This window comes from Mytilus californianus, unplaced genomic scaffold (assembly GCF_021869535.1).
Source record: "Mytilus californianus isolate M0D057914Y unplaced genomic scaffold, xbMytCali1.0.p SCAF_1, whole genome shotgun sequence".
In the NCBI taxonomy this organism is placed as follows: domain Eukaryota; kingdom Metazoa; phylum Mollusca; class Bivalvia; order Mytilida; family Mytilidae; genus Mytilus; species Mytilus californianus.
Window position 1 is genome coordinate 35,320,531 of NW_026262581.1, and position 19,912 is coordinate 35,340,442.

Genomic DNA, 19,912 nt, shown 5'->3' on the forward strand with positions numbered 1-19,912 from the left:
CAAAACTTAACTTAACGAGTGATTATTTCGAATCGATCAAGAAGGGCCTAATCTATTTCCAATAATCACTTGTGGATAAATATTTTATTCAACACAGAGATCTACCAATGAAAAATATTTGCCTTTATTAATCAAAACTTAACTTAACGAGTGATTATTTCGAATCGATCAAGAAGGGCCTAATCTCTTCCCAATAATCACTTGTGTATATATTTTTTTTCCAACTCGGAGTACCTACCAATGAAAAGTCTTTTGCCTGTTCTGTGATCTTTGCCTTTTTTCACCTGAACAACCCATTTGGTTGTATCACACAATAACAACATGCAAATTTTATAGTAGATGAAAAGAAGTGGACAATCATATTAGCTTTTATATTATGAAATAATTGTCGCTGAACGTTAAGGGATATCAGCTGTAACGAGCTTACTGGCCGCCCTTATTCTACCACATTTACTACCTAGTGCTGATATTTGAAAACAATTATAGCGATAGTGTAACCGGGATAAAAATGGCGACAGTTTCCCCAGGGTCTAAGCAATTCAATCAAAATAGCCATATTTAAAAAGTTTGCTCTGTAATTTATTGACAAGGGCTCTCCATTAATAAATATGCATCAATGACCATTCAAAATGTCCCCTATGAGGTGGAAGTTCATGATTAACTAACAGTTAAGGAATTTGAAATTGAAATAAAACAACGATATAAGACTTCAAGGGGGTGACACTGTACAAAAATAACCGGCAATCATACCACATCTTCGTATTTCTATATACATAATAAAATAAATTGCCTACCTTAATCTTCTTCTCTGACATCCACATATGAATATCACAATAAGCCATCCAAATATGAATATCACGGTAATTGACTAAACACTATTTTTTTCTACAAAGTTAACATAGTATTGTTTTAACCTAACGAATGATTTTTTCGAATTGTTGAAAAAGGGAGGATGGAGGCTAATCTATTCACATTAATGACTCGTGCACTAATAGGTTTACTAAAAATTTTATTAAATTTTATTATGTTAACTCCAAAGGAAAGTGACACGATATTTCATTTTTCACTCAACACATATTTTATAGTTTATAGTTTTTGGGACAAACAGATTATAGAATCTGTTTTTAATAATATAATTAATTGGTGTACTAAATAATATATTTTTTTTTTAAACATAAGATTCTGACTCTTTCTTAAAGATTGGCTTTTTTGTCTTAGTACCCATACTGTCGTTAACATTTATTAATTATATATTAATCAAAACTTAACTTAACGAGTGATTATTTCGAATCGATCAAGAAGGGCCTAATCTATTTCCAATAATCACTTGTGGATAAATATTTTATTCAACACAGAGATCTACCAATGAAAAATATTTGCCTTTATTAATCAAAACTTAACTTAACGAGTGATTATTTCGAATCGATCAAGAAGGGCCTAATCTCTTCCCAATAATCACTTGTGTATATATTTTTTTTCCAACTCGGAGTACCTACCAATGAAAAGTCTGTTGCCTGTTCTGTGATCTTTGCCTTTTTTTCACCTGAACAACCCATTTGGTTGTATCACACAATAACAACATGCAAATTTTATAGTAGATGAAAAGAAGTGGAAAATCATATTAGCTTTTATATTATGAAATAATTGTCACTGAACGTTAAGGGATATCAGCTGTAACGAGCTTACTGACCGCCCTTATTCTACCAAATTTACTACCTAGTGCTGATATTTGAAAACAATTATAGCGATAGTGTAACCGGGATAAAAGTGGCGACAGTTTCCCCAGGGTCTATGCAATTCAATCAAAATAGCCAAATTTAAAAGGTTTGCTCTGTAATTTATTGACAAGGGCTCTCCATTAATAAATATGCATGAATGACCATTCAAAATGTCCCCTATGAGGTGGAAGTTCATGATTAACTAACAGTTAAGGAATTTGAAATTGAAATAAAACAACGATATAAGACTTCAAGGGGGTGACACTGTACAAAAATAACCGGCAATCATACCACATCTTCGTATTTCTATATACATAATAAAATAAATTGCCTACCTTAATCTTCTTCTCTGACATCCACATATGAATATCACAAAAAGCCATCCAAATATGAATATCACGGTAATTGACTAAACACTATTTTTTTCTACAAACATAGTATTGTTTTAACCTAACGAATGATTTTTTCGAATTGTTGAAAAAGGGAGGATGGAGGCTAATCTATTCACATTAATGACTCGTGCACTAATAGGTTTACTAAAAATTTTATTAAATTTTATTATGTTAACTCCAAAGGAAAGTGACATGATATTTCATTTTTCACTCAACACATATTTTATAGTTTATAGTTTTTGGGACAAACAGATTATAGAATCTGTTTTTAATAATATAATTAATTGGTGTACTAAAGAATATATTTTTTTTTTAAACATAAGATTATGACTCTTTCTAAAATATTGGCTTTTTTGTCTTAGCACCCATACTGTCGTTAACATTTATTAATTATTTATTAATCAAAACTTAACTTAACGAGTGATTATTTCGAATCGATCAAGAAGGGCCTAATCTATTTCCAATAATCACTTGTGGATAAATATTTTATTCAACACAGAGATCTACCAATGAAAAATATTTGCCTTTATTAATCAAAACTTAACTTAACGAGTGATTATTTCGAATCGATCAAGAAGGGCCTAATCTCTTCCCAATAATCACTTGTGTATATATTTTTTTTCCAACTCGGAGTACCTACCAATGAAAAGTCTGTTGCCTGTTCTGTGATCTTTGCCTTTTTTCACCTGAACAACCCATTTGGTTGTATCACACAATAACAACATGCAAATTTTATAGTAGATGAAAAGAAGTGGAAAATCATATTAGCTTTTATATTATGAAATAATTGTCACTGAACGTTAAGGGATATCAGCTGTAACTAGCTTACTGACCGCCCTTATTCTACCACATTTACTACCTAGCGCTGATATTTGAAAACAATTATAGCGATAGTGTAACCGGGATAAAAATGGAGACAGTTTCCCCAGGGTCTATGCAATTCAATCAAAATAGCCAAATTTAAAAGGTTTGCTGTGTAATTTATTGACAAGGGCTCTCCATTAATAAATATGCATCAATGACCATTCAAAATGTCCCCTATGAGGTGGAAGTTCATGATTAACTAACAGTTAAGGAATTTGAAGTTGAAATAAAACAACGATATAAGACTTCAAGGGGGTGACACTGTACAAAAATAACCGGCAATCATACCACATCTTCGTATTTCTATATACATAATAAAATAAATTGCCTACCTTAATCTTCTTCTCTGACATCCACATATGAATATCACAATAAGCCATCCAAATATGAATATCACGGTAATTGACTAAACACTATTTTTTTCTACAAACATAGTATTGTTTTAACATAACGAATGATTTTTTCGAATTGTTGAAAAAGGGAGGACGGAGGCTAATCTATTCACATTAATGACTCGTGCACTAATAGGTTTACTAAAAATTTTATTAAATTTTATTATGTTAACTCCAAAGAAAAGTGACACGATATTTCATTTTTCACTCAACACATATTTTATAGTTTATAGTTTTTGGGACAAACAGATTATAGAATCTGTTTTTAATAATATAATTAATTGGTGTACTAAATAATATTTTTTTTTTTTTTAAACATAAGATTATGACTCTTTCTAAAATATTGGCTTTTTTGTCTTAGCACCCATACTGTCGTTAACATTTATTAATTATTTATTAATCAAAACTTAACTTAACGAGTGAGTATTTCGAATCGATCAAGAAGGGCCTAATCTATTTCCAATAATCACTTGTGGATAAATATTTTATTCAACACAGAGATCTACCAATGAAAAATATTTGCCTTTATTAATCAAAACTTAACTTAACGAGTGATTATTTCGAATCGATCAAGATAGCCTAATCTCTTCCCAATAATCACTTGTGTATATATTTTTTTTCCAACTCGGAGTACCTACCAATGAAAAGTCTTTTCCCTGTTCTGTGATCTTTGCCTTTTTTCACCTGAACAACCCATTTGGTTGTATCACACAATAACAACATGCAAATTTTATAGTAGATGAAAAGAAGTGGAAAATCATATTAGCTTTTATATTATGAAATAATTGTCACTGAACGTTAAGGGATATCAGCTGTAACGAGCTTACTGACCGCCCTTATTCTACCACATTTACTACCTAGCCCTGATATTTGAAAACAATTATAGCGATAGTGTAACCGGGATAAAAATGGCGACAGTTTCCCCAGGGTCCAAGCAATTCAATCAAAATAGCCAAATTTAAAAGGTTTGCTCTGTAATTTATTGACAAGGGCTCTCCATTAATAAATATGCATCACTGACCATTCAAAATGTCCCCTATGAGGTGGAAGTTCATGATTGACTAACAGTAAAGGAATTTGAAATTGAAATAAAACAACGATATAAGACTTCAAGGGAGTGACACTGTACAAAAATAACCGGCAATCATACCACATCTTCGTATTTCTATATACATAATAAAATAAATTGCCTACCTTAATCTTCTTCTCTGACATCCACATATGAATATCACAATAAGCCATCCAAATATGAATATCACGGTAATTGACTAAACACTATTTTTTTCTACAAAGTTAACATAGTATTGTTTTAACCTAACGAATGATTTTTTCGAATTGCTGAAAAAGGGAGAATGGAGGCTAATCTATTCACATTAATGACTCGTGCACTAATAGGTTTACTAAAAATTTTATTAAATTTTATTATGTTAACTCCAAAGGAAAGTGACACGATATTTCATTTTTCACTCAACACATATTTTATAGTTTATAGTTTTTGGGACAAACAGATTATACAATCTGTTTTTAATAATATAATTAATTGGTGTACTAAATAATATATATTTTTTTTTAAACATAAGATTATGACTCTTTCTAAAATATTGGCTTTTTTGTCTTAGCACCCATACTGTCGTTAACATTTATTAATTATTTATTAATCAAAACTTAACTTAACGAGTGATTATTTCGAATCGATCAAGAAGGGCCTAATCTATTTCCAATAATCACTTGTGGATAAATATTTTATTCAACACAGAGATCTACCAATGAAAAATATTTGCCTTTATTAATCAAAACTTAACTTAACGAGTGATTATTTCGAATCGATCAAGAAGGGCCTAATCTCTTCCCAATAATCACTTGTGTACATATTTTTTTCCAACTCATGGTACCTACCAATGAAAAGTCTTTTGCCTGTTCTGTGATCTTTGCCTTTTTTCACCTGAACAACCCATTTGGTTGTATCACACAATAACAACATGCAAATTTTATAGTAGATGAAAAGAAGTGGAAAATCATATTAGCTTTTATATTATGAAATAATTGTCACTGAACGTTAAGGGATATCAGCTGTAACGAGCTTACTGACCGCCCTTATTCTACCACATTTACTAGCTAGCGCTGATATTTGAAAACAATTATAGCGATAGTGTAACCGGGATAAAAATGGCGACAGTTTACCCAGGGTCTATGCAATTCAATCAAAATAGCCAAATTTAAAAGGTTTGCTCTGTAATTTATTAACAAGGACTCTCCATTAATAAATGTGCATCAATGACCATTCAAAATGTCCCTTATGAGGTGGAAGTTCATGATTAACTAACAGTTAAGGAATTTGAAATTGAAATAAAACAACGATATAAGACTTCAAGGGGGTGACACTGTACAAAAATAACCGGCAATCATACCACATCTTCGTATTTCTATATACATAATAAAATAAATTGCCTACCTTAATCTTCTTCTCTGACATCCACATATGAATATCACAATAAGCCATCCAAATATGAATATCACGGTAATTGACTAAACACTATTTTTTTCTACAAACATAGTATTGTTTTAACCTAACGAATGATTTTTTCGAATTGTTGAAAAAGAGAGGATGGAGGCTAATCTATTCACATTAATGACTCGTGCACTAATAGGTTTACTAAAAATTTTATTAAATTTTATTATGTTAACTCCAAAGGAAAGTGACACGATATTTCATTTTTCACTCAACACATATTTTATAGTTTATAGTTTTTGGGACAAACAGATTATAGAATCTGTTTTTAATAATATAATTAATTGGTGTACTAAATAATATATATTTTTTTTTTAAACATAAGATTATGACTCTTTCTAAAATATTGGCTTTTTTGTCTTAGCATCCATACTGTCGTTAACATTTATTAATTATTTATTAATCAAAACTTAACTTAACGAGTGATTATTTCGAATCGATCAAGAAGGGCCTAATCTATTTCCAATAATCACTTGTGGATAAATATTTTATTCAACACAGAGATCTACCAATGAAAAAAATTTTGCCTTTATTAATCAAAACTTAACTAAACGAGTGATTATTTCGAATTGATCAAGAAGGGCCTAATCTCTTCCCAATAATCACTTGTGTATATATTTTTTTTCCAACTCGGAGTACCTACCAATGAAAAGTCTTTTGCCTGTTCTGTGATCTTTGCCTTTTTTCACCTGAACAACCCATTTGGTTGTATCACACAATAACAACATGCAAATTTTATAGTAGATGAAAAGAAGTGGAAAATCATATTAGCTTTTATATTATGAAATAATTGTCACTGAACGTTAAGGGATATCAGCTGTAACGAGCTTACTGACCGCCCTTATTCTACCACATTTACTAGCTAGCGCTGATATTTGAAAACAATTATAGCGATAGTGTAACCGGGATAAAAATGGCGACAGTTTCCCCAGGGTCTATGCAATTCAATCAAAATAGCCAAATTTAAAAGGTTTGCTCTGTAATTTATTGACAAGGGCTCTCCATTAATAAATATGCATCAATGACCATTCAAAATGTCCCCTATGAGGTGGAAGTTCATGATTAACTAACAGTTAAGGAATTTGAAATTGAAATAAAACAACGATATAAGACTTCAAAGGGGTGACACTGTACAAAAATAACCGGCAATCATACCACATCTTCGTATTTCTATATACATAATAAAATAAATTGCCTACCTTAATCTTCTTCTCTGACATCCACATATGAATATCACAATAAGCCATCCAAATATGAATATCACGGTAATTGACTAAACACTATTTTTTTCTACAAACATAGTATTGTTTTAACCTAACGAATGATTTTTTCGAATTGTTGAAAAAGGGAGGATGGAGGCTAATCTATTCACATAAATGACTCGTGCACTAATAGGTTTACTAAAAATTTTATTAAATTTTATTATGTTAACTCCAAAGGAAAGTGACACGATATTTCATTTTTCACTCAACACATATTTTATAGTTTATAGTTTTTGGGACAAACAGATTATAGAATCTGTTTTTAATAATATAATTAATTGGTGTACTAAAGAATATATTATTTTTTTAAACATAAGATTATGACTCTTTCTAAAATATTGGCTTTTTTGTCTTAGCACCCATACTGTCGTAAACATTTATTAATTATTTATTAATCAAAACTTAACTTAACGAGTGATTATTTCGAATCGATCAAGAAGGGCCTAATCTATTTCCAATAATCACTTGTGGATAAATATTTTATTCAACACAGAGATCTACCAATGAAAAATAATTGCCTTTATTAATCAAAACTAAACTTAACGAGTGATTATTTCGAATCGATCAAGAAGGGCCTAATCTCTTCCCAATAATCACTTGTGTATATATTTTTTTTCCAACTCGGAGTACCTACCAATGAAGAGTCTTTTGCCTGTTCTGTGATCTTTGCCTTTTTTCACCTGAACAACCCATTTGGTTGTATCACACATTAACAACATGCAAATTTTATAGTAGATGAAAAGAAGTGGAAAATCATATTAGCTTTTATATTATGAAATAATTGTCACTGAACGTTAAGGGATATCAGCTGTAACGAGCTTACTGACCGCCCTTATTCTACCACATTTACTAGCTAGCGCTGATATTTGAAAACAATTATAGCGAGAGTGTAACCGGGATAAAAATGGCGACAGTTTACCCAGGGTCTATGCAATTCAATCAAAATAGCCAAATTTAAAAGGTTTGCTCTGTAATTTATTGACAAGGACTCTCCATTAATAAATGTGCATCAATGACCATTCAAAATGTCCCCTATGAGGTGGAAGTTCATGATTAACTAACAGTTAAGGAATTTGAAATTGAAATAAAACAACGATATAAGACTTCAAGGGGGTGACACTGTACAAAAATAACCGGCAATCATACCACATCTTCGTATTTCTATATACATAATAAAATAAATTGCCTACCTTAATCTTCTTCTCTGACATCCACATATGAATATCACAATAATCCATCCAAATATGAATATCACGGTAATTGACTAAACACTAATTTTTTCTACAAACATAGTATTGTTTTAACCTAACGAATGATTTTTTCGAATTGTTGAAAAAGGGAGGATGGAGGCTAATCTATTCACATTAATGACTCGTGCACTAATAGGTTTACTAAAAATTTTATTAAATTTTATTATGTTAACTCCAAAGGAAAGTGACACGATATTTCATTTTTCACTCAACACATATTTTATAGTTTATAGTTTTTGGGACAAACAGATTATAGAATCTGTTTTTAATAATATAATTAATTGGTGTACTAAATAATATATATTTTTTTTTTAAACATTAGATTATGACTCTTTCTAAAATATTGGCTTTTTTGTCTTAGCATCCATACTGTCGTTAACATTTATTAATTATTTATTAATCAAAACTTAACTTAACGAGTGATTATTTCGAATCGATCAAGAAGAGCCTAATCTATTTCCAATAATCACTTGTGGATAAATATTTTATTCAACACAGAGATCTACCAATGAAAAATATTTGCCTTTATTAATCAAAACTTAACTTAACGAGTGATTATTTCGAATTGATCAAGAAGGGCCTAATCTCTTCCCAATAATCACTTGTGTATATATTTTTTTTCCAACTCGGAGTACCTACCAATGAAAAGTCTTTTGCCTGTTCTGTGATCTTTGCCTTTTTTCACCTGAACAACCCATTTGGTTGTATCACACAATAACAACATGCAAATTTTATAGTAGATGAAAAGAAGTGGAAAATCATATTAGCTTTTATATTATGAAATAATTGTCACTGAACGTTAAGGGATATCAGCTGTAACGAGCTTACTGACCGCCCTTATTCTACAACATTTACTAGCTAGCGCTGATATTTGAAAACAATTATAGCGATAGTGTAACCGGGATAAAAATGGCGACAGTTTCCCCAGGGTCTATGCAATTCAATCAAAATAGCCAAATTTAAAAGGTTTGCTCTGTAATTTATTGACAAGGGCTCTCCATTAATAAATATGCATCAATGACCATTCAAAATGTCCCCTATGAGGTGGAAGTTCATGATTAACTAACAGTTAAGGAATTTGAAATTGAAATAAAACAACGATATAAGACTTCAAGGGGGTGACACTGTACAAAAATAACCGGCAATCATACCACATCTTCGTATTTCTATATACATAATAAAATAAATTGCCTACCTTAATCTTCTTCTCTCACATCCACATATGAATATCACAATAAGCCATCCAAATATGAATATAACAGTAATTGTATAGTATTTTTCAACCTAACGAATGATTTTTTCGAATTCTTCAAAAAAAGGAGGGCTAATGTATTCGCATTTATCACTCATGCACTACTATGTTTAATAATTTTGTTTAATTTTATTATGTTTAATGCAAAGGGACATGATACTTCATTTTTCACTCTCAACACATGATTCATAGTTTATAGTCTTTTTTTTGGAACGAACAGTTTCTTAAAATGTTTTTTAATAATATAATGAATGTTTGTTTAAATAATATAATTATATTATTTTGTATCAAATAATATAGATATATTTCTTGTTTTAAAGAAGATAATGATTTTTTTTTAAATATTGTTTATATATTTTTTTTTTTTTTGAGCACGCAGACTGTCCTTAGCATTTATATTATTTTTGATATAAAAAAAAAAAAAGGATTTTTGTTCATATTGATTGATTTCCCTTGGTTATCTGTGATATTCTGTCCAATAATAATGCTTCTAATTTATGATGAATATCTGGATCCTCCTGTCCACCCTTTTGATATGATCTTATCACTATTTTTCTTTTAATATTTTTAATATTTTTATTTATTTTTATATTATCCCACAAGAAGCTAAATATATGCTTATTTATCTTTTTTATAACAATTTCAGTAGTTGGAATTATCCTTGCTGTATATAAAACCTTACTAATGACATAAGTGTTGATTATCAAGAAGTTTCTTTTAAAACTGAATTGTCGGCCTTTCCATTTGTTTATTTGGTTAATAATGGTATTTACTTCCTCCCTCCCCTTTTAGATCCACTTTGGGTTTTTTTCCAAAATAGATTCCGAATCGTTTAACACTTTCTTTCGACAAAAGTTTTATGCTTTGAAAGTCTGTTGTGTTTGAATTTCCTATTTTGAGTATTTCGGTATTAGTTTCATTTACTTCCCGATACTAATCCAAAATCATAAAACTCTTTAACCAATAAATCTTTTAAATTTGTCGATATCATTGAACAGTCGTCTGCATGTTGAAACACATGAAACACCTGGAGAACCTGCAATTAAAAAGGGATTGTATTATAAATAATAAAAAAATAATGGTGTGATATATTTGTCACTGGAAAAATAATACCTAATAATCTGTGTACTATACCTTGCATAACTGTTGAACCTTATAACACAAACAATAAAAGATAAAAGAAATACATTAAAAAGTCAAACTTCAGTGATTAATTGTTGATAGTAACAAACTATGGGTCTTCTAAGATATAGTTGTTTGTGAGAGTTTACCTCCCTTGATTCCAGCATAAATCCAGCTAAAACAGAACTTAGTCGAAAAGAAGGGATGAATGCCGGGTAGTTGTTTAGTATCGTAAATGAACTGCTGATGGTTGTATTGTTTAATTATTCCATTACAACAGTCATATGACCAGAAATTAACTCCAAAGGGTGAACCAAAAGATGGTCATATTGTTTCCGAAATTCTTTAAAATTTTCAAATATGACAGCAAATTCACGCCAAAAGGTGAAACAAAAGAGCATATCCCTTGTAAACAATAGTTCAGTCAGAGTTTTGAAATGCAAACCAAACAAGGAGGACCTAAGAATTCGCTACTTGAAACCAACACAGATTTTTTTTAATTAGTTTAGATATACGTCAAAGAGTCGGGGCCCATGTGCATAAAACATCTTAAATTAAGTGGTCTTTAAACTTAGATTTCACTAAGAATTAATTCCCTTAGCTAAGTAAAATTCTTAAGTCGTATGCATAAAATTACTTAAGTCTCCACCTTACTAAGGAATAGTTATATCGGAACCTTACTCTAATTACCGTATGATATATGTTAGCTCATCGCATATACGCATCTGTGTAAAAGTTTGTTTTGATTATTTACATTGATTGAACGATAAACATGATACATAATTTTATTTAACACTGGGTTTAAAATTGATGTTGGAATGTAAAACAATTAAAAAATACGTAACGGTACTAACCAACTAAATATCCAAACAAATGACAAATTGGCGTATATGAGAAAAGGTTGTTTTGATGGACGAGCATGGAAAGAAATAAATATTTGAAATGCAAAACTTCTCCCTACTGTTATACAGGCGAAATGAAAGGGTCTTGGAAGGAAATTGATTGATTTATTGATGTTTAGTTAACGTTCAGTGGCAAATATGTCATGCATGTTCAGGACGAGAACACAATTAATACAATAGATAGATCATGTAATAGAGGTTGTCCGGGATGAAGGACAGGAAAATTTGGACCGCCGTTGGAAAATGAAGGTATATTGGATAGGGACAGAAATTTTGCCTTTCAAAAGGTCACCTAAGAACACCAAAGAGTTGTTGCAAGTGTTCTTAATGTGCGTGGTACTCTCTCTACACAAGGCATCAGATTTAACATCATCATTCTGATCGCACATGGCTTAGTACTTATACAAACCGAACAGCCAAACTGACGCCACACTTCGGCAAGGACTTTGCTGTCGGTCGGAATTATACAAAAGTGACTGTATTTATATTAGCCAGTAACCCTTGAGGATGACAGGAAATAACAAATATATAACAATATAATAAGTACAGAAAATTCCATGAGGGGATATTCTTAAGAGATCCAAAAGAAGTAGGAAAACTTATGCATGGCGTGATAAATGTAAAATATCAAAATATTTTGAAATTATCCACTAGCAATTTTTTTTAATAGCAAACAAAACTTCAATCACATAAGAGGTCGTTAAATGGATACCCGACATTATATATCTTGTAGCAAATCATGCAGCTTAATATTGGTATATGTTAGTAAAACCCTAATTTTAAAAACGTTCCAAAGCATTTCAAACAAATTTATTCCATCACTCAAGAACGGACCATTCATATTTCATTGGTTTTGCTCTAATTGTTTTTTTAACTTTAACAATACATGATTAAGATTTTTATTTTTAATCTGTTCGAAATAAACTTTTATATCACTTCCATTTTACAACAATAAACTAGAGGCTCCAAAGAGCCTGTGTCGCTCACCTAGGTATATGTTAGTCTTCAACAATGGATACTCTCCATCTTTGTGAACTAGAATAGAATTCATGACAAAATCTCTTCTTTATTGGTCAAGTCTTGCTGATCATTTTTGCGTACTTAAGTTTCTATCTATCTAATTCAGTATTTCAGGTACACCGTGTAGAACGCCACATGCGGGATGTCGGCTATGTTTGACACAGTGTGGAGGTTTTAAAGCGGAGAAAAACTATCAAGGTAAGTTCAAGTATCAAAATTTCTTTTTTGAGAATTGTTAGTATCAAATAATGTATTGCACGGAAGGAACCGAACCATAATCTATTTCCAGCAAGCAGAAGCAGACATTTTCAGTGCTCTGTTTTCTCAAACATCTCTCCCTAGTTTTCCGTGTTGCAGATTTTGAGGCTTCATATGCAAGTTTCAGGATAAAAAACTACTTTTGACCATTTTTCCCTGTATGATTTATATAGAAATGAATTCCTTTCATGGAATTTAACCAAATGCCAGCTTCTTAGTTAAAATTTATTGGTTTTAAATCTAATTTTTCATAAAATATAATGTGTCGCTCGGGGTGTCAGATTTTGCGTCTCAAGGGGTAGAGGCATTTATTAAAAAAAAATAGATTTGCATACTGTTCGGCCTTTATCTGATACTTTATAATTCAAACGATGACAAATTACAAAATTAATGGGCCATATTTTAGTCTTTTAAGTAATGTGCATTTTTAATGTTAGAAATAGAAAAAAAGCCTCAAAGTAAAAAAATAATGGAATATGAAGAGAGGTGATATGTTATTTGTTTTTGTTTTATACGTTTAAAACACAACACTGTTGAATAACACACGTATGCCGATTCATTATAAGATTATTATTTTTTTTAAATAAAGTTGCACAGGAAAGAAATTCAAGTTAATGCTATGAACAGATCAATCTTTTATTTTTCCGTGACTTTTTTCAATGTCGTAAAAGAAAATGTATATTTGAGATCGTAAATGATTTGCACATATCTCTTTTAGCTCATTACTATAATTTATGTATGAATAATTATGATAGTTAATTCAAGTATTAGAATATGCAGCTGCATTTCACTTGAAATTACCATAGAAACAGATTTATGTCAGCACAATCTATCTTTATACTTTCTTTAGTATATAATTCCATTTCCATCGCGCAATTGCTACTCTTGAACTTTAATCAGTACTGTATTTTATTCGATCGTTTTTATTAGCTAAAAAGAATAAAAAAATAATTTAGAAAGTGTTTCTATATGATTACTGATTACGGGTGTATAGAAACACTTTTTAGATCATTTTTGTATTCTTTTACGCGATGGAAATGGAATTCTATATTAAAGAAAGTATAAAGATAGATTGTGCTGGCATAAATCTTTTTCTATGATCACTTAAAGTTTGATATGTTCATAGCATTAACTTGAATTTCTTTCATGTGCAACTTTATTAAAAAAAGATAATAATCTTATAATGAATCGGGTACATCCTTTTGCATTCATACGCGTGTTATTCAACAGTTTTGTGCTTTAAACGTATAAAACAAAAACAAATAACATATCACCTCTCTTCATATTCCATTATTTGTTTACTTTGAGGCTTTTTCTCTATTTCTAACATTAAAAAAGGAAATTACTTAAAAGACTAAAATATGGGCCAAATGAAATACCTTAAGTTTGTAATTTGTCAGCATTACAGAATTAGGAAGTATCAGAAAAAGGCCGAATTATATGCAAATCTATTCTTTTTTTAATAAATGCCCCTTCCCCTTGGGACGCAAAATCTGACAACCCGCGCGACACATTATATTTTGATGAAAAATTAGTTTCAAAACCAATGAATTTTTACTAAGAAGCTGGCATTTGGTTAAATTCCATAATAGGAATTCATTTCTATATAAATCATACAGGAAAAAACTGTCAAAAGTAGTTTTTTTATCCTGAAACTTGCATATGAAGCCTCAAAATCTGCAACATGGAAAACTAGGGAAAGGTGTTTGAGAAAACAGAGCACTAAAAATGTCTGCTTCTGCTTGCTGGAAATCGATTATCGTTCGGTTCCTTCCGTGCAATACATTATTTGGTACTAACAATTCTCAAAAAAAGAAATTTTGATACTTGAACTTACCTTGATCGTTTAACTCCGCTTCAAAACCGCCCCCCGTGTCAAACATAGCCGACACCCCGCATGTGGCGTTCTACACGGTAAGGTAGTAGACAACAACGTAAAAAAAAAATGATAAACATCTTTATCAAAGAGAACAACTCCAATAACAGGTCATCAGACGATTTAAACCATGTTGACTTATTTGTAGATCTTGTCTTGCTGACCATTTTTTCTTATTTAAGTTTCTATCTTCAAGTATTAGAATATGCAGCTGCATTTCACTTGAAATTACCATAGAAACAGATTTATGTCAGCACAATCTATCTTTATACTTTCTTTAGTATATAATTCCATTTCCATCGCGCAATTGCTACTCTTGAACTTTAATCAGTACTGTATTTTATTCGATCGTTTTTATTAGCTAAAAAGAATAAAAAAATAATTTAGAAAGTGTTTCTATATGATTACTGATTACGGGTGTATAGAAACACTTTTTAGATCATTTTTGTATTATTTTACGCGATGGAAATGGAATTCTATATTAAAGAAAGTATAAAGATAGATTGTGCTGGCATAAATCTTTTTCTATGATCACTTAAAGTTTGATATGTTCATAGCATTAACTTGAATTTCTTTCATGTGCAACTTTATTAAAAAAAGATAATAATCTTATAATGAATCGGGTACATCCTTTTGCATTCATACGCGTGTTATTCAACAGTTTTGTGCTTTAAACGTATAAAACAAAAACAAATAACATATCACCTCTCTTCATATTCCATTATTTGTTTACTTTGAGGCTTTTTCTCTATTTCTAACATTAAAAAAGGAAATTACTTAAAAGACTAAAATATGGGCCAAATGAAATACCTTAAGTTTGTAATTTGTCAGCATTACAGAATTAGGAAGTATCAGAAAAAGGCCGAATTATATGCAAATCTATTCTTTTTTTAATAAATGCCCCTTCCCCTTGGGACGCAAAATCTGACAACCCGCGCGACACATTATATTTTGATGAAAAATTAGTTTCAAAACCAATGAATTTTTACTAAGAAGCTGGCAGTTGGTTAAATTCCATAATAGGAATTCATTTCTATATAAATCATACAGGAAAAAACTGTCAAAAGTAGTTTTTTTATCCTGAAACTTGCATATGAAGCCTCAAAATCTGCAACATGGAAAACTAGGGAAAGGTGTTTGAGAAAACAGAGCACTAAAAATGTCTGCTTCTGCTTGCTGGAAATCGATTATCGTTCGGTTCCTTCCGTGCAATACATTATTTGGTACTAACAATTCTCAAAAAAAGAAATTTTGATACTTGAACTTACCTTGATCGTTTAGCTCCGCTTCAAAACCGCCCCCCGTGTCAAACATAGCCGACACCCCGCATGTGGCGTTCTACACGGTAAGGTAGTAGACAACAACGTAAAAAAAAAATGATAAACATCTTTATCAAAGAGAACAACTCCAATAACAGGTCATCAGACGATTTAAACCATGTTGACTTATTTGTAGATCTTGTCTTGCTGACCATTTTTCTTATTTAAGTTTCTATCTATCTATTATAGTTTTCAGATAAAAGGCAAAAACGCAAAAAATACGTCAGAACCATCATTAATGGGCAATAACTCCAAAAAAGGGATGATCAGATGATTTTAACTATTTAACTTATTTGTAGATCTTGTCTTGCTGATCATTTTTGGCCTATCTAAGTTACTATCTACCTATTATACTTTTTAAGATATTCGGCAAAAACGCAATGTAATAGTAAAAATTGTCATTAAAGGGCAATAACTCAAATAAGGATAAGGGGTTATCAGACAATTTCAACTCTGTTGACTTATTTTTAGAACTTATCTTGCTGACCATTTTTGTAATATAAAGTTTCTCTCTATCTATTATAATTTTCAAGATAATAGGCAAAAATTTAAAAAGTTGGGAACATTTGTCATTTAAGGGCAATGCATCATAAAAAAAGTCGTCTGACAGTTTGGAAGCAAACAGACAATAGGTAGATCTCATTATTCAAAACATTTCTGCCCTTGTCAGATTTTCAGTATTCATAATGGTTTTCAAGATAATAGACAAATCTTGCATTTTACCCTTATGTTCTATTTTTAGCCATGTCGGCCATCTTGGTTGGCAGGCGGGGTCATCAGACACAGTTTTTCAACAAAATACCCTAATGATGATTGTGGCCAAGTTTGGTTAAATTCGGATCAGTAATTTCAGAGAAGAAGATTTTTGTAAAAGTTAATTACGACGGACGACGACGGACGACAACGACGATGGACGACGGACGACCGACGACAAGTGATGAGAAAAGATCACTTGGCCCTTCGGTCATTCAGGGGCAATAACTGATAAATGGAGTCAACAAATGATTTATGCAATGCTATATTATTATAAGATATTGTCTTCCTGATCATTATTGCGGTTTACAGTTTCTATTTATCTATTATAGTTTTCAAGATAATAGGCAAAAATGAAAAAAAATGGTAAAATTTTTCATTAAAGGGCAACAACTCCAGTAAGGAGTCGTCCGATAGTTATGATGTGAATGAACAGTAGGTATATCTCATCATTCTAAACATTTCTGCTCCAGCCAGATTTTCTCTATTTATAGCGATTTTCAAGATAATAGACAAAGCTTGCATTCTTCCCCTATGTTCTATTTTAAGCCATGTCGGCCTTATTGGTTGGGTAGTTGGGTCATCAGACACATTTTTTTTTAAATTGGATACCTTAATGATAATTGTGGCCAAGTTTGGTTATATTTGACCCAGTAGTTTCGGGGGAGAAAATTATTGTAAAAGTCAACGACGACTGACGACGTCGAAAGACGACAGACGACGACAGACGACAACGGACGACGACGATGGACGCAAAGTGACGAGAAAGGTCACTTTGCCCTTTGGGTTAGGTGAGCTAAAAAGGGACAGGATCTATTTGCCATGAATTCATGTCAAAACGGGTATTTTTCAAAAGTCCTACTAAAACACACATTATTAGATTTACATGTTCATATGTTTACTATAAGGTATTATCAACATCTTCAGAGTATTTCCGACTTTTTCACTTGAAAGTTATCAAAACCTAAAGATGACTTAAAATTGCATACGTTCTTGCTAGATTTTAGAAAAATTTTAGCAATTATCCAAAAATAGCGAGAAGGACTTTCTTAACCATAAATCAAATTCTATTGGAAGTAATTTTCTTTCAGATACACAATAATTTATTTAGGTTAAAGTCTTTTAAGTCTTACTTCTATGAAAAATATGAAATTTGCAATATTTTCGTTAACAGCAATTATATATCACTGAATATATAAGGCAATATGGAAAATAATTGAATACGTTATATATACACTTCAAATTCCATGGAGTCGGTCTTAAAACTTTCTGCTTTTATCCCAGTTAGTGAAACAAATAGCAGACTCAAGCTAGCGAACAATATGCCAGCGAACAATATGCAAGCGAACAACAAGATGTTTCAAGCTAGCAAACAATAAGAAACCGCGTCAAACTGATCATGTCTAAAACAGAAGACTTGCAATATCATGAAAAGTCCTTTGATTTCGAATGACAATAATTTCCAGTAGGAAAACGAAATACAGCTTCATTTCCACAAAGACAAACTTCATTAGTTATTTGTTTATTTAATACAACAATTTTTTTGACAGCCGGGCACCCATTTTAAGATTTTAAAAATTCCTTTTAGCTAATCCTTTCTCTTTTGAGTGTTCTTTGATTAGAGAACGGTTTGTCGTCTTTATAATAATGAAACAATTATTAAAAATAGTTATTACTAAACTAGTGTAACGATCAAATGAAATCCTCAGGCTTATATGCGTTTTAAAAGAAAAGAAAGAAAAAAACTCATTGATTTTGGAACGTCAAGTACAGCATTTTGTTGTCTGATGTATAAAGTTGAAGTAAAACCATATACAGTTTTCTTTTTTACTTTTTTTGAAATTATTCCAAAAGTATGTCGTTAAACATGTAATTTATTTATTACATTTTAATAGGAAGAGTGATTTATGTAAGATGACACACCAATTGGACGAGACATGAATTGATTTAACGATTTTGGTTAATCTTAACGACAAAATTTTCGAATCCAAGATTATTACATTTTTTCAAGAAGTCACAAATGGTAGGCAATGACCTAAAGTTGCCCCCACCAAAAGGCCCAGTTGAGTAGATTTACATAACAGTTGCAACTGAAGTTCAAAGTTGGGGTATGGGGACCCTACCCCCTCCATACGTACTTTAATTCATAAAAAAGTCCCTAAGTCAAAGCTTTTGTCCACACTTGGTACACATGATATGCAATATCCTAAGGTTGCCTGGACCCAAAGACTCAGGTGGGTAAATTTATGGATCGTCTACATCTGAGGTCCAAAGTCGGGTATAGTAATCCTACCCCCTCCGTATATTAGTTCATAAAAAAATTCCCTATGGCAAAGCTTTTATCCACACTAGGTACAAATGATAGGCAATTGCCTGAGAATGCCTGGACCTAAAGAACCAGGTGAGTAAATTTAAGGAACGCCTACAACTGGATCCAAAGTTGGGGTATGGTGACCTTACCCCCTCCCTACTTTAATTCATAAAAAGTCCTAAAGTCAAAGCTTTTATCCACACCAGGTACAAATGATAGGCAATTGCCTAAGGTTGCCTGGACCCAAAGACACAGGTGGATAAATGTACGGAGCGTTTACATCTGAGGTGCAATTCATAAAAAAGTCCCTATGACAAAGATTTTGTCCACACTAGGTAGAAATGATCATAGGTAATTGCCTAAGAATGCCTGGACCTAAAGACCCAGGTGAGTAAATTTAAGGAACGCCTACAACTGGATACAAAGTTAGGGTATGGTGACCCTACCCCTTCCCTACTTTAATTCATAAAAAGTCCCTACGGCAAATTTTTCCACACCAATTACAAATGATAGGCAATTGCCTAAGGTTGCCTGAACCAAAAGACCCAAGTGAGTAGATTTACGGAACGTCTACAACTAGGATCCAAAGTTGAGGTAGGGTGACCTTACCCCCTCCTTACTTTAATTCATAAAAAAGGCCCTACAGCAAAGTTTTTGTCAACACTATGTACAAATGATAGGCAATTACCTAAGGTTTGCCTGGCCCCAAAGA

General features: G+C 31.4%; 1 long non-coding RNA gene across 5 annotated transcripts in view; it reads left to right on the forward strand.

Annotated features, from left to right (window-relative positions):
- Positions 1–19,912, forward strand: part of LOC127719900 (uncharacterized) — a 152,617-nt gene that overhangs the window by 84,137 nt on the left and 48,568 nt on the right. Inside the window, exon 1 of one of the 5 annotated variants that reach the window (XR_007990536.1) lies at positions 14,804–14,815. The exons of 3 other annotated variants lie outside the window; for them this stretch is intronic. This is a non-coding gene — a long non-coding RNA (uncharacterized LOC127719900). Of the gene's footprint in view, positions 1–14,803; positions 14,816–16,110; positions 16,123–19,912 lie in introns of those variants that run through there. One more of the 5 variants, XR_007990537.1, reaches the window with a different exon arrangement.